This window comes from Cygnus atratus, chromosome 4 (genome assembly GCF_013377495.2).
Source record: "Cygnus atratus isolate AKBS03 ecotype Queensland, Australia chromosome 4, CAtr_DNAZoo_HiC_assembly, whole genome shotgun sequence".
In the NCBI taxonomy this organism is placed as follows: domain Eukaryota; kingdom Metazoa; phylum Chordata; class Aves; order Anseriformes; family Anatidae; genus Cygnus; species Cygnus atratus.
The window spans coordinates 33,082,874-33,098,746 of record NC_066365.1 but is presented as its reverse complement, the minus strand read 5'-3'; the positions used below and the strand labels follow the sequence as shown (position 1 = coordinate 33,098,746).

At 39.1% G+C, this 15,873-nt stretch overlaps 1 protein-coding gene across 5 annotated transcripts in view; it reads left to right on the top strand.

The window, feature by feature from the left end:
* The window catches only part of FHIP1A (FHF complex subunit HOOK interacting protein 1A), a 96,079-nt gene that overhangs the window by 11,617 nt on the left and 68,589 nt on the right, over positions 1-15,873 (top strand). The window lies entirely within an intron of this gene.

Sequence of the window (15,873 nt, the reverse complement as noted above, 5' to 3'; positions counted from 1 at the left end):
TACTTGGCAGGAATGGTTTATCAGTGCCTAGAATGAGATCCAAGAGTCAGTGCTCTCTGGAGATAAGGATGTATTATTTTGTACCTGCCAGTAGTGAATTCTGTCTGGAGGTGAATAAGAGCTGGTGACAAGTACACTCTGGAAATATTGAGTGATTAATATGACTCTTCTGAGCTATGAGTACAGGAAGCTCTCTGTTTAATTGTAACTGTGCTTTTAAAATTTAATTACGGCTTTTTTATGGCAAGAAAAAAAGAAGCTGACTGGGAATTAGAATTTCTTGAAGTAATACAGATTCTTCCGATTTCATATGCTACACTGAGTCTCCTGTTGCCCTCTACGTCTAAGGTGTGTATTTGTGTGTTTTGTTTGGTTGGTTTTAAATTAATTGGAAAACTAGAGGCATTTAGGTTGTGGAAAGTTACTGTAGCTCAATGTTGAGGTTTCAGATGTAGATTTTTTTACATATTTGTGTTCAGAGAATTTTTCTATGTTCTTAATGCCTTCTCTTTAATGCCTGCACACTGACTGTATATCACAGAGAAATCCAGCTTTTGTAGACTACAAAAGAACAGACCTTTGCATCTTGCTTTTACTGTCTCAGTAGAGGAAACAAAGATTTATTGAGTCAGTCCTGCAGTACTTTGAAGCTGAAACATTGAATATGTTAGGATAATATGGCACCACTCTTAAATATGTCTAATACAGTATTAAGCATAAAGTTGAAAACATGCACTAGCCAGCTCAGAAATGTGATTATTCCTCATATGACCATGTTCTTCATTGACTATGTTTACAGTCCCCTGTACCCATTTGCAATTTCAAGCTTGTGATTCTGGATGAGGAATGTCTTTGAAAGCAAAGCTCCCCAAACCAAACCAACAACAAAGAACTGCCAAAAAAACTTTCACAACCAACAACATTAGATCGTAATAGTTTCCAGAGTAAAGTGGTTCCATGTTGGTATTAGGTATATATTTTCATTTCTTTTATTTTGGAGGCACAGGCCAGATTAGGATTGCATTAAGGGCGCTGGCAGGAAAGGTTTTGGAGATGATCTGGAGGGTAGACAGATTTGCTGTAATATCATCTTGCTAGAGAAAATGGGCTGGTTTTGAAGATGACCCCTTTGTTTTAATAAAGGGGAAAAAGATACTAGAATATTGTTACTAGATTTCTAGTTGCCTCTGCATAAACCTGGTATGATCTGCACTAAAATTCTGGAGCATAAAACAAGAAGGAATCTGTTGGGTTTTCTAGTCTAGTCTGTACTGAAATCATGTTTTATTTCTGCTCTATAAACTGATAGTGTCTTCTCATTAGCTCTTTAATATTGGAGTGGTTTCGTTCACGATAGTCTGATGAGAGAGCTGTTTCAGAATGTTCTTAGAAACTGTGGGTCTACTTCCATTGCAGCCAGTTTGAACTATGAGTTCTTGTCCAAAAATTGTACTTATGCAAAATATTTTTTTTCCTCTCATGATGTATACCTTTTAACTTCTGCATGATTCCTTAAAACAGCATGCTGAAAGCTGTTTCACAATTCTGGCTCCTTGCTTATAAGAGGGAAAAACTGACAGCCTCCCTGTTTGGAATTAATTTGTGTTGTCTGGAGGAGTTTCTGCCAGACAGGTTAGCAGGATGTCTGTAAAATCCATTTTGAATGCTAAGCACTGTATAAATGAATAGACACCCTTTTCATACTTGCATTTTCTTGTATGTGTGCGGCCTTGTTAGATGTCAAATATGAATTTAATAAAAATGACTCTAGTGTTAACAGAAATGTGTGGATTTCTCCTTTGCGTGCACCTAGCTTGTTTAACAAGATGTTGTTATGATGCATTTCCTGTCTGAGTAATTGAGTTTTGTGATCAGCTTTTCGGCAGCGTGGCCAGCTTTAGCATTCAGTGTCACACCACTCACTTCTTTCTGATTTTGCATTTCATGGGTGCAGCGTGTAGCTGTGAAGTGACCTTGATTGGTCTACTGCCGTTGTGTATTTATTTCTCTCTTTCTCCATGGTTAGTTTTTAGCCAGAATGGTTTCTTAATTGCCCCAGACAGGCTCAGTGTGTGGCACACAAGTGTTTTCGAAGAGCAGTGGGGATGGATGGGTGGCAGCAAGCAAGGGAAATGTGGATTGCTTCCACAGTGCAGTGAGCACATAACTGATGATGGTTCCAGTGCTTTCAGGAGTTTCTCACCAAGGTGATGGTGGAAAAGCCTGAAACCACTGGACTTGTCTGTGTGGACTGTCTCATGCTGCAGAATACAGTTCATCCCTACTGCTTCTCTTCTATCTGACCTGAGGGTATATTATCAGAAGGCTTGTTCTCATAAAGATTTTTGTTGGCTCTCTCAGTTGTTACGCTGCCAGATTTCATTCAATTGTTGGGCAGTTATTTTGTATTAATAGAGAAGGATAACTTTCACTTTACTAATTTCTTCCCCTTTCATTGTCTGTAGTGGAAAGCAGAATGCAGCTGGAGGAACTTTAAATCCAGCTTGTCTGCCAAACAGAGCAGCTACCAAAACAAGATGTTCTTTGCTGTAGACACATTAATTGCAGGTGAAGTGTATGTGTTTAATAAGTTATGTGTAATAGAAGTCTGTCTGCTGAAGTATGAGGTCTCATTTTGGAATACTGGCTGTCATGATAGATTTTTGCTCTATGGACACAACTTCTCTGAAAAGTGGGCTTGAGACTTCAATTTTATTTACAATGCCAGGTGAAGGCTCCAGTAGCACTGAGCTGCATTTAGGTTATGTGAGTTCTGGAGCACCCTGTCTGTGTGCACTGAATCATTTCTCTTCTTGTTCACACCTATATGGTATCCTCTGCAGGGTGACGCTTGCATAATATTCCTGTGGCAACCACAGTAATTGCTAACATGTGAAATCAATATATGGCAATTATCAAATGCACTTCAGCTGTTTCTCAGTGCCCTGCAGACTTCTGGAGAGCAATACTTTGTGACCTACATAGTGTTTATGTAGGTCATAGATTACCAGTGGCACACGGATGAGAACACAAGACTATATACCAGGATTTTCTTGAGTTGGAATGATTCCTCTTTTTTTCTTTTCAGAATATCTCCTTGTCATTTGGGTTATGGGATATAAAATAGTTGAAAAACTCCTCATGAGAAGAATGTGTGCAGTTTTTTCCTCTCTAACAGGTATACTGTAGGATACCCAAAGAGTTGAAGGAGGAAAGACTTGTCATCTCCATCTCTACTTAAAAAATGAGCACACAAACTTTAGAAATCCTCTTACTATGAAAACAGATTAAGGGGCAGAGACTACTAGACTTCAGTTCATCATTGTGCTGTCTTACTTCACCTTTCTGTGCAGTGAAACTAGTCAACTGACAGATGAAAATTCAGATAAATGTCTCCCCAACCTGATCTGCAAGTATGAGTATCATTCGGTTCTTGCTGCAACATTGTGCATGTGCTTTTTTTATGAGATAAGCTGCTTTACGAGGTGGAAAGGGCTGGATATGTGAGTTGCCTCCCCAAGTGGAACTTCTCAGTCTGCAAAAAGAGTTGATCAAAGAGCATAGACAGGGGTGTGGTCTGTGTAGCTTGAACGTTTCATAGAAAAGTTGGCACCATTTGGGGAGGAGATGTGGATGTTAATTGCAAGACTGGAATAAAGAACTCGTGTGGATAAGAGAAGCGAAGTTAGATGGCAGGAGCGAGCCCAATGTGTGGGAGGTAAATGAGATTGGGATTAGTACAGACAAGCTTGACATTCGTCAGTATGTTTGGTTTCCAGATCTGTGTTAGTCATGCTAGGTAGTCCATTCATGCTATTCAAATATTGTCATAAAGGAGAACTAATGTGAAGTGATATTTTAAAATGATCACTAGTTCCTGCTTTTTATATACTCGGGTTTTCTTTGAAACTGATTAAAAAGGATAGGAACAGCTGGTAGATAATGTAAACTCTCGTGTCCTGTTTGTTCTTCATAAAACTCCTAACACTTGCTTTATGAAAATGAACATCATCTTTCATCACTTTTTGATGTAGCATGTGTTTGGTCTTGTCCTTCCCTGTAATACAGCATAGTCAGTCATTCTTGCACCTCGTGCTTGATGTAGTTTGCGCGCACCTGTGAATGGGAGATTTCAGCTTTGTCAAACTGGAAAGGAAAGATTCTTCTTACACTAAGCTGTGCTGCTCTGCAATGGCTAGGGAAACAGCTTGTTTCTCTGCAATATATTGTACGAGTTCCCAAAGTATCATATGAAAGTATCTTTATGAAACGGGATTGTAGAAACAATGATGCTTGACAAGTTAAGCGTTCAATCTGTTCTGGTTTTCATTGTCTGAAGGAATTAATTGGCAGTTCTGACAGGGCTGTAAACCTGTTTTTATTAAATGCAAATTATAAAAATGTATCTGAATGTCAAGCCTTTTCCAGAGGCTCAGCCACAGCAGGGTGTTTGTCTAGAAGAACTACATGTTCCCAGCACAGATGGCACTACCTCCAAAATTGAAGGAGTGTCAACTTTTACATGGACTGAGCTGCAGCTAGTCTATGTCTCTGTGGCTGTATGGAAGCTCTTGATTTCCGAAGTGACTGTTTCTCAATCAGTTGCTGTAGGTAAGAGTTGTTCTCCAGGTGGGTTGTCATTGTTAGAATTGAGGCCAGTCGGTTTTCCTGATAGAAAACAAAGGACCAAAACCTGTTTAGACTGTATTCCAATCTCATTCTGTAAATTCATTTATAGCAGGCATAGAGCTTTCAGTGACTTGTTTCTTCCTTACCTGACTTAAAATCTAGTTAGGTTTGTGGGCAGGCAACACAGTCACTGATGGTAGAGAGTGACTAGAACTAATATGAACTTGCTGTAGTTCCTACTGTGTTGGCTCAAGTCATCAGTTATACTAGTATGTTTGAGTTGTTCTTGGTTTAGCTAACGATAGCAAGAAATTGTAATCTTTTTTTCGTTAACTTAAGAGCTTGAGTGTCTAGTTTAAGTTTATCCATGATAAAGGTTTTAGTACCAGTTGATAATCAGAAAATATTAATGCATTTGAAATAAGTGTTTCCATGTATTTTTGTTTTCAATTAAACTTCTTTAAGGAAATCTTTCCTAAGTCCAGGTTGGAATTTCAGAATGGAAAAGACACAAAACACTTAAAACCCCTTCAAAGTTACTTAGTTTGTGTGCAGGATATTAGGATAAAACTTCCTTTCAGCTAAATTCTTCCTGTTTGTTTTTTACTTTTTTTCCTGGTGAAAGATTTGTAAGGCTTTGAGTTCCGATTTAAAAAAAAAAAAAAAAAAAAAAGGTAGAAAAATTATGAAGATTTAGCCTTGTGGGAAGGGAGTGTTTTCTTTCTTCTAGCAGTGAGGTGGATCATAGGAGCAATCCAGTGAAAAATTTGTTTTTTATCAGTTATGTGAAATGAGTGTTGCAGGCAAAGATTCCGTTCTACTGATGTAGGTAATTTTTAAACTGCCTTGAGCTTCACAAAATCTTAATAGAAAAGAGCTAGTACATGACTTAGATTTTACACTTTCATAGGATTCCTATTTGCAGGCTACTTGGTATGGCCTTTTTTAGGAGCCAACGATGTGCTATAAATGATTTAAATAGTTCTTATTTCTTATCTTCCATCGCTATACCCCAGTGGATGAATTTGCTTTTACTGTGGTGCTGAGGGATAGGTCCATGAAGGATGCATTTATCTGGAAGCTGGGAGAAACATAAAGGTGTGCTCATTACTTTAGTAATGCGTAAGGCACACGCTCTTTCTCAGTTCAAGACAAACAAGGAAAAAAACTTGTGTGTGTATCACATAATCAGGGCTATTCATTCCAGAGTTTCAGGGTGTGTCAAAAATAATGTTTTGTCCAACCATCTTGACTTATTTGACATTACTTGTGTCTCAAGTCTAATTAGGTAAGTCCATTACTTTGTCCTGAAGAGTTTATGCACAGTACAGTGAAGGTAACGGTGTGTAATGATAGGTGGGACAGGACACTGGCAAGATGAAATGGAAAAGTAAGACTAGTTTTCTGGTAGTAGCAACAGCTATTTTTCTCAACTTTGGTCATATTGAAATAGAAGTAATAAGTAGTTATTTTTCCAGGATTGGCTTTATTTTAGTACTAACTTAGTGGAAATTGTGCTTGGTACTAAACCAAAGGAAATTGGTGACCACTTTGAATTAAGGAGATTTTGTAAGTTCAAAGCAGCACTAAGGGAATTTGTGGTCATTTTGAGTAGTTGAGATCTGTGAAGTTCAGACCTAGAAATGAAGAGCTTTTAATGATATTCCAAAAAAAAAAAAAAAAAAGTGTGTGTCTGATTTTCATAATGCAAGTGAGAATTGTAAACATAGTGATTTAGTAATTTTACGTTTATTTTGGAAGAAGAACAACCATTGTGATGACAGCTTTGGAAAACTACGTGGAGAAGTCATGCTATAACAAAAATGAAAAAAATCTTTAAAGATCAGATACTCAGTTAACAGGATGTTTTTCCCATTCAACATTGTTCTTGCCTACCCATATTTTTTTAAATAAAGAGAATTTTCAGGTAGAGCTGACTTCATTTTTCCAAACGTGGATTAATTACGTTGGTGTTAAGTATACATTGTTATTTCAAAATACAAATTTGGAATAGATCAAAGAGAGGAGTAGGTGTTGTTAATTTATAGGCCTGCAAGAACTGTTTAAATTGGAAGGTTAAATGTAAACTTGTCGATTAGATTTTGGTCTTCTTTCTGCAGTCTGAGAATCTGAACAGGCTGAACAGAAAAAAAAACAGAGAAGCCTTTCTGGAGCTGTTGTCAGACAAACTTCTTGTTAATCAGGCAAGCGGTGGAGGTAATGCTGTTCAATGCATTCGTTCTGTACACACCAGTGCAGGACCAGGGTGGGTTTTTAGGTTGAACTGTCCTTAAGCGGGAGGTGACGGGTTTATGGCACTGGAAAGAGGGGGCAGAGGTCTGGTGGAAGGTTTGCTGCACAAGCACAGAGCTGGGTTTCCCAGGGCAGTGTCTCAGGAGTGGTGTTCTGAGGTGAAACCAGAGAGGGCATAGCGTTCGTGCAATTCAGCACATTTTCCTGTTGGTCAGGTTTGGGTTCCACCTGCATGTACTCATACCTGCAACTGAGCAGAGAGCTCACAGCATCTGTACTGGCAGGGGTCACAGATCAGTTCAGCACAGTGGTATTTTTGGGTCACAGGTGCGTGGCGGCAATAGTGAATAGTGCAAGCATGTAGAAGTATCTCTAGCCATGTGCTTATTTACTCAAAAGCAATAGTTCTTCTGTTCTTTAAGTTCTCTTCTTCTTTCTTTTTTTTTAATGAATCTGACTAATTACTTTTACAAATCAGGTATGCTTTTGTTACCTTCTGTGGCCTGTAACAATGAGTTCTATTGTTTGAGTCACAAATTAACACTGGTGCTGGAACAGAGGCAGCAAATAGAGATACCCAGAGAGGGGAGAATGCAGGATCAGAGTTTTAGACATTTGAATCACATTTAGTATGCTCTTTTTATTTTTTTTAAAGGACTTTTCACCTCTGCTTTAGTGTATGCTTCAGGGCTGTGGATATACATAGTCATTTATGTCACTGGATTCTGGAATAAATTTTTAAACTCTGGTTTGCTAGAAATAGAATTGTCTAAACGAAAATTTAATGTCACCTGCTTAAAACATACTGTTGGGCTTTTGAAAGCAATATTTGTGGTCTTCATTTTATATTAAGTTGAAATGTAAAATTTACATCAAGTATTGTTTTTATTGTAAGTCCCTTAGAACAAAGATTTGGACATTGTAAGTATAACATTACTGAGAAGGAATTTTGGAGAGAGTTTTTTTCTATCACCCAGATTAGATTAGCATGGTTTGCTGGCAGTGCATGAGGTTCAAAGCCGAAAAAATATCAAATCAAATTAATTTGATTTCATTGGCACATGCGTGCGCAAGTTTACAAAATGCAGGCTAAGCAGAATACTTGTTTCATCCTACTTCTGTGGCTCTATTAACTAAAATGAACTGTGGCTTATCTTAACCAAGAGAAGATGGAAGTGATTATATAAACATGATATATTCCTGTGGGGCGCCAGTTGCTAGAAGCAGCATGCGGTTTGCAAAATGATTTCTTGTAATATCCTTTTTATGTCCATTCAATCTGAAAGCTTGGTCTTCATTACCAGTGAAGTGCAGCAGCGTATCTGACACAGAGGCTGCTTTGTTGTAGGCCATTTCCATATATTATGAAGGTGTGCAGCTGACTGCTTCAGCCTCAGGTCCTGAAACCTTTAAACTGGTTTGCATGGATGTTTTTTTTGTGAAACATATGGGGTTTTTGCCTCCCTTTGAACAGGAACGTTATATTGAAGAGGCACGAAATCTTCTTGCTAATGGGGGAATAGTTGATGAATACCATACTGCTGAATGCGGCTAACTCAAAATGATTTTATAATTTTGACCCAAATCTGTATTCTCACAGGTAAAATTAGTATAACTCATTGACTTGCGTGGTACTGCTCTGGGATTTACTTTTCTGATATTTGAGTTTACGTTCCAAGGAATGTATAAATGTTTTGTTTCAGTGCAAGACGGTTGATGTTTGTTAGTTTAATCGCTGTATAATTAGAATTTGATTGCTTTCTGAAGTTCTTTGATCCTCCAGATATAAAAAGGGATACTGGAAAATAACTTGGTAATCACCAGTTAATATTGATTTTCTTCAGTAGTGTTTCTTTCACTTCATAGCTGTTCTTCACACCTAGTGGCTACCCAGTTACGCTGAGAACACAGGTAACAATTAAAAATAATTTTCAATCTCAAAATGTTGATATTTAATAACTCCTAGTTTTGCTGGTTGTTTTCAAGTCCTTGTAACCTTTGTTTGAGTTGAGTTTGTTCCCCCAGTGTGTTGAAATTAGATTCCTAATCTGTAAAATGTTGTAAATGTTGTGAATTCTCAAGTGGCCTATGCAAGATAAACTTTTTGTACACAAGCAATCTAGCAGCAGAGTACTGTTGTTGTAGGATGTGCTGGAGAGAAGCATTCATTTTAGCCTCATGAACCAGTTGTTCAGGTGTACCCTTGAGCAACCAGCTGCAACTAAGAAAATGAATCTTTTGAAGAGGCTGTGGTAATGTAGCTTTTCCTTGTGAATTCAGTAACTTGAAAATTTGTCTTACTGTACGATTTTTAAAGATTACAATTACTTGTCTCCTCATTTAAGCAAAACTCATAAAACTCTCTGACAGTTCCCTGATTCTATGGGTGATACTAGTAAGTAGGCAACTAGAAAATCTGTGCGGACTAATATTTCACTGCTTTGAAGATGCTATAATATCTTCAGTGAATGTAAGAGAATATTAAAAATCTGGACCTTGATTAATTTATCAAGGGGATTATAAATTACAAATTGACTGGACTTGATGGCCAAGGCGATCTTTCAGTTCTAAGCGTTATGAAGGTCACGACATGGAAAAAACTTTCAAAAGCCAAAATAATAGAAATATCTACTCCTGTTCTGGAAATGGCTTAGAAACTTCAGCATAACTTTCTGCTATTTGTGAATGGTAAGACTGAAACTTTATTTTGATGTGATAGGTACGTGGCACTGATAGCTGTCATCACAGAAGCAATTCAAAAATGCATTTGCCTGAAAGGAGCAACTTACTTTTCTGCTTCTCGCCTTGTGGGAAGGCTGTAACCTTATCAGTCTGTTCTCCCTTTCAAGGGTGTGTCAGCTGAACAGAAAATAGCATTTTAAGGTCGGTACTGGAGTCGTTCTACTGGAGTCATGGTAGGTGCTTTTGGAATCAGTTCCCTCCCTACCAAGGATCTTTGAGGATGGAATAGAATAGATGAGGAAGTTTCCATATCCTCTCTTACACTTCTTTGTGACTGTGTGGGGAGATATACAGACCTACTGTTAATTTCTGGGTTGTGTGGGGAGTGTTACAGGGTCTGCAGAAGAATCTGCTGGCCTCAAAGGGTGTTATTAGCTTGGAATTGTCCAAGAGCGGAGCTGAAGGTTACAGGGGAGTAATCTCAGGGAAATCAAACATGAAAGAGATATTTGAAGAAACAGACTTCTACCAGTGCCAGAAGAGTCAAGGATGTGAAAAGTTTATTTTAAGAAAATAAGGAGTTCTTACTATTTTATTAGATATACTGAACATGTTTGCTTCTCTAAACATTCCTAGGAATGTATTTCTTGGCCAGTAAGTTCTTTTTTTTTTTTCTTTTTTTCCAATTCTGCTAGCATTTTATATTTCCATACGTATCCTGTATCAGTTTGTGTCCCTTACCAGGGACACAGTGGCTACCAGGCCAGGGAATATTTCATTTGCATTTGGTCAGTTCTGAATGAAGCGTGAACAGGGATCTAGTGTCTCCTGGCATTTTGAACATGTTGAAATGTTTACTGCTGAGAAGTTTGAATTCTTGTTATGTTATTTCAGAAGAATTAACCTGTGTTTAATGACTGGCTCAGTGAGAAATGGAAGGGTGTGGAAGTGTAAATCCTCAGCATTCCACTCTGGAAGGGCTCTAAATATACAACTATGGTAATAAAAAATTAGGGAATAGTCCCAGGAGCAGCAGAGGTGCTCTAGCCTCTGTCAGAGGTGGGAGCTTCACAGCCCCACTGATCAGGAAGCTGTCCCTTTTTCTTTTCTCCTGGGTTTGCTTCTGATAGTTTGGTAAACTGAATCAGCTCAGGATTGACCAAGTGCACTTCCATGCACAAAATAAATGTGCTAGGGATGTGGCACAAGGGGAAGGACCTCGCTCTCTTGGGAACCATGAGTTGTTTTACTGGCTCATCTCATCCTTTGGAGATACATTTTAGTAAAAATCCCGTAGAAACTCTCTCTAAACTGTTTTGTCCTGGAAGGGTAGAACTGAGATTAAGACAAACTGTTAATCTTTAAACATTAAAATTCATAGCCTAGAAAGCTGTGGTGTCTCTTACGTCTTACGACTGTGGGGCTGGATTCTACTTTCATTGCTTAATGTCGCTGCAAGTCAACATGGCATACAGAGGGGAAACATAATCAGACTTTAATGAGAGACAGTTGAAGAAATCCAGTGAGACAAACCCAGCGGAATGAACATGTAGAAAGCAACTACAGTTGAAGAGCTAATATGCTGTGTCTTGAGAAATATAAACAAGTAGGAGGGTAGTAGTAAGTGCTTGTGCAGGGTAAGCCAATTGCCTAGAGCTGAGTGCCCCACAGTAGTTAATTGGGGAGATGAAGCTATTGTCCCACTGTGTTTGGAAAAGAAACAAGAAAAACTGGTCTGGTGCTTTTGAAAGGCAAGGCAGCAGCTGAAGCAGTATCTTGAATGACCTTGTTCAGAATTTCTCACTTTTCCTGAAACTGGGGAGGAAAAAAAAAAGGCAAACAAAAACCAACAGCAAGCCCTGAGCAGTTACTGATGCTCTTTTATGAATGTTTTGTTTTTCTTTTATAATGGAAATGTTTGGATTGTTTGCACGATTATCTTACAAACAAGTATTCTGGAAAATCTCCTGAAGTGATACATAGAAATTTATCTATTGCTGTCTTCTGAAATACAAACTGAGGAAGTCATGTAAATGCATCTGTTCTATCTTTTCAAGCATTGTTTTAGAATATATAGATTAGCATATTACTAATAAGAGAACTGAGTTTGTATGTTCTCTCGTAGCATGTTTAGTTTACCATATTACCACTAGCTTCCCTAATAAGTTCCTCGGTGTTCTGAAACAATGTGAGCTTTGTATCCGGCCAAGGCTTGTCTTCATGTGACACCTCTCTAGAGGTGCAGTCCAGGGTCAAGAGCTTTAGAAGCAGTTTCGCTTTTTCTTTCTCTCCAGAGTAATACACCCTCTTCAGACTGGTTGCAGATGAGAAGTGAAGGGGCCTGGTCTCAAGGTGTTTGGTATCATTCTGCTGCTTTTCTGACTGCTGAGAGGGTAGTCACAGTTGTACTGCCTTAGAGCACTGGAGGTGTGGTGTGTGGAGCAGTGCTCTGCTGTTCTAAATAAAATACGCCAAACTGCTGTGCAAGCACTATTAGGTAATTTTTTGTAGCTAGTAGTCTTATTAGCTTTTAATAAGAGCAACAGCAGTTTGCGTTTGCAACTGGTGTAGTCAGAGATGAGCAAAATGTCTGGTATGAGGAGAGTCTCTCGCTTTTGGATCGAAGCTGAGCCTCGATGGTGCTGGCCTTTCCTCTTCCTTCTCCTGTCTCTTCCCAGAACAGCAGCACAGCTGTGGCTGGCAAACACCTCTGGAGGTCATCCTGTCCAGGTGCCCTGGATCTGCTGGCAATCCTACTCCTCCTGCTGCCAGTCAAGAGGGACGCAGCAATGGCTGTGTGTCAGCCTTGCAGCAAGAACACGTAGCTGGTTTATGGTCTGCCTGTTGTCTGCCAGGTCTCTGCGTCTTGTGCCAGGCTGCTTTCTAGCTGGTTAGTCCCTAGTGCGTGCTTGTGCCTGGAGCTATTCCTCCCCAGGTGCAGGGCTTTGCATATTGAACTTTGTGAGTGTCCTCTCTGATCATTTCTTCTGCCTGCTGAGATCTCTGAACGGTATCACAGCTATCTAATCTATCAGCTACTCCTCCCATTTCTGTAATTTCCACAAACCAGCATGGGAGTGCACTCTGGTACTGCACTCATTAATGAAGATGTTGAACAGCATTGGCCTCTAACTGGAATCTTGTTTTATCTCAGTAGATTAAAATTCAGTTCTGTCAATGGCTAATTTCCTAGCACCACTTGTGATTCCTCCACATCTTACTAGTAGCTGTCGTCTTAGAGATTATGAAACTGGGCAAGGCCAACTTCAGTGTAGGAAATGGCCAGAATATAGAGATGTCATCAGACCTTGTGTGGGGACTGCTGCTGAGTGCTGTGCAGCTTACCCCAAGGGTGCTTCATGAACAGTGGAAAGCAGATAGCAAACAACTCATTCCAGAATAGGGGAGGTCTTCTACTAAGCTGGAGTCAAACCAGCTGCAGAGCTGCTTCTAATTACTTAGCTCATGGTTACAGCTAGTGGAGAAGCCTTCCTATTAAATTAGTGTTTGTGTTGTGATTTTTTTTTCCCTGTTTGTTATTTATTTTTTAAACTATAGTATGTCCTCTTTCTTGAACCTCGTAGAATGCTATGGTAGCATACAAAAGCAGTGTGCATTTCATAATACGGAATAATTGTCTTAAAATTATCTGTGGGGGAGCAGCTGGAATGGCTGATCCCTATGAGCGGAATTCCCACTCACCTAAGTCAGCAGTAAGCTGATGCCACTGCCTGCCCTCTCCTCACATGCTCACAGCCTGAGTGGAGGCAGCAAAGAAAAAGAAGTCACCTGTGCAAGTGGCTAGGTGGTAACTTCAGTCCCTCCAAATTGCTACCCAGATGGGTGTTTAGCATTTTATATAAAGAGTAGCCAAATTTCTCATCTTCCAGTTACCCCTTTTTTACAGGAGGTTAGCATGCGTGTTTCCCATCTCCTAGACTCTGTAAGCAAGCATCAGCTACAGACCTAGATGTTAAGAAATTTTGGAAGACCTCTTTTGTGCGAGTCACGAGTACATGGTTAGATAAATGCACATCTGTTGTGGTTGAATTTTTGATTTATCTCGTCTGACTCGGCATTCTTTCCCAACCCTGATTCTTGCACATTTAATAGCAGGAGGGTCCACAGAAAATCAATCTGTGCCTGGGGAAGTCTGTTGTCTTACGGATAATTATTTTCTTGTTCCTACACTTATGTTTATATTTCAGGTACTCTTCAAAGCATCTTGTACTCCTGAATCTGTCATTATTTTTAATCTATCATCATTCTATTGCCATTCATCTATCACCATCTATCTCCATGATGCTTGTCATGGACACATGTTAAGATGATTGAAAATATTTCTTGACTTATAGAAAGCTGGGATTTCGTTTCTAGTGTGATTAAAAGTAACTTCTGACATACTATGCTTATACTAACATTTCTTTATATCTCAATTATATATAGAAAGGGATTGCATGCTTCTTCTCTGAGCTTCCTGTGATGTTTGGGGGCGCGAAGTATTTATCTGTTGTAGTAAGACAAATTCAGAAGGGATGCTCTGAACCTCAGATGCTCACAGTACATTCCTTCTGTATCTGGGCTTCAAGGATTTGTGCACTTTACTTTTCATTAAACTGCATATAAAAACCTGACTTGTAGGTGATAGAAAATGAAAGGTGAAATGAAATGACTGGAGTTTTTAGAACGTATTTTCTGCTGAATAATTTCCCAAACAAGTTCTGCAGTTACTTCAAGTGAAAAATTAACAAGCTACTGTGCTTTGCATTTTAATAATGCATAGTAAGGTAAGCCCACGTCTGTTTTTTTTCTTCTGTTTTTTCATGTTTTTACTCTTAAAAATAAGGAAATAAATGGCATAAGATTTATTTAGTATGTATGTTGTTGTTCAGCTTTTATTGCAGGGTGCCTACATCTGAAACCGTCACTTTTATGTGCAAGTTTCACATGCTTTATATATGGTGCAGGTAGGATTTGACCATGAATTTAGAAAGACCTGTACAGTAAATCTGCCTCCATATTAAGTCATTTGTGCAGAAACTTGACTCCTAACAGCAAAACATATTGGCTTGTATATGTACCAGTATGTATATGTGTGGTTGGTGGTGGGAGTAGGTTGTTTGTTTTTTTAAGCACTACTGTACAGTACAGAAGGGGTTGATTAGTGGTTTGTCAATACAAATGAGAGCAATCTATCTTCTCTTTTCCACCTATAGTTTTTCTTTATTTTTCCCATCCTTTTTTTTTGTCTGAAAAAAAACCACCAATACCTTCATTTTGTTTAATTCAGTTCTGCTGTTTCCATCTCCTTCCCATTTATGCTTTTCTGATAAATGAAATGCTGTTCTGCAGGAATGATGTTAAATGGAATTGGGTGGAAAAAAATGAACTTATTTCTGCTTGGACTAGTCCTTTATGCACCTCTTTAATTTTACCCATCTCTATTTCCCTATTTTCTTTTATAATTCACATAGTACCTTCAGCGATATGGCAGGTTGTCTGCAGGAGATGGGCTGACACCAAATGATTGAACAATTGAAAGCATTATTCTAGATATACAGGAATTACTGCAAGAAAATTGGCCTGATCATTGCTCTAGGCATTGTGGAAAGTGCACGCAGATACACAGAAATCCTGACTTAGAAGAGAGGATCTGAGTTATGTGCAGAGTATGTCGGCAGCAGTGCTGTTCAGTGAGTCAGGACTGGAAGCTGCTGGCAGTCAGAGAACATGTCACAGATGCCTTTCCACTGCGGAGGCAGGATGGGAGGGAAGGGGACATAGTTCATTGCCCTGGGGAGTTGTGGCGGTACGCAAAGTGAGAAGGTACTTGCTTCCTTTTAAAGACCTGGCCTTGAGTTGATACTGCGCAGCTTTGCTCTGCCTCTTCAGTCTCCCTGCTATGTATAAGAGCAGCTGCCAGTGTGACAGAGGCTGATGGCTAAATGTGTTTTCCCGTACAAAAGGTTCTGTTCCCATCCTGGCTGAGGAGGACAGCAGAAGGAGTTTTTCTTGAGTATTAAAAATAAAACAGCCCCCACACCCCAGTGTAATTGGAGATATTTGCACTGGTTGTTTCCTGTGGACTTTGATGATTGATCTGAATGCTTAGGATGTTCGTGCAAGTAGCATTTAGTTAGGCACCACAACACCTCAGAAACAAACATAACCCTCTCCATCAGCTCTTACCTCTTTTGCCTGATGTGACGTGGTTCTTTGGCAAAGTGATCTGCATAACTGCAGTTTTGGTGCTTTCATTAAAATCAAGCAGTTGGAGGACTCAGACACAGAGAAGAGGATGAGAAATAC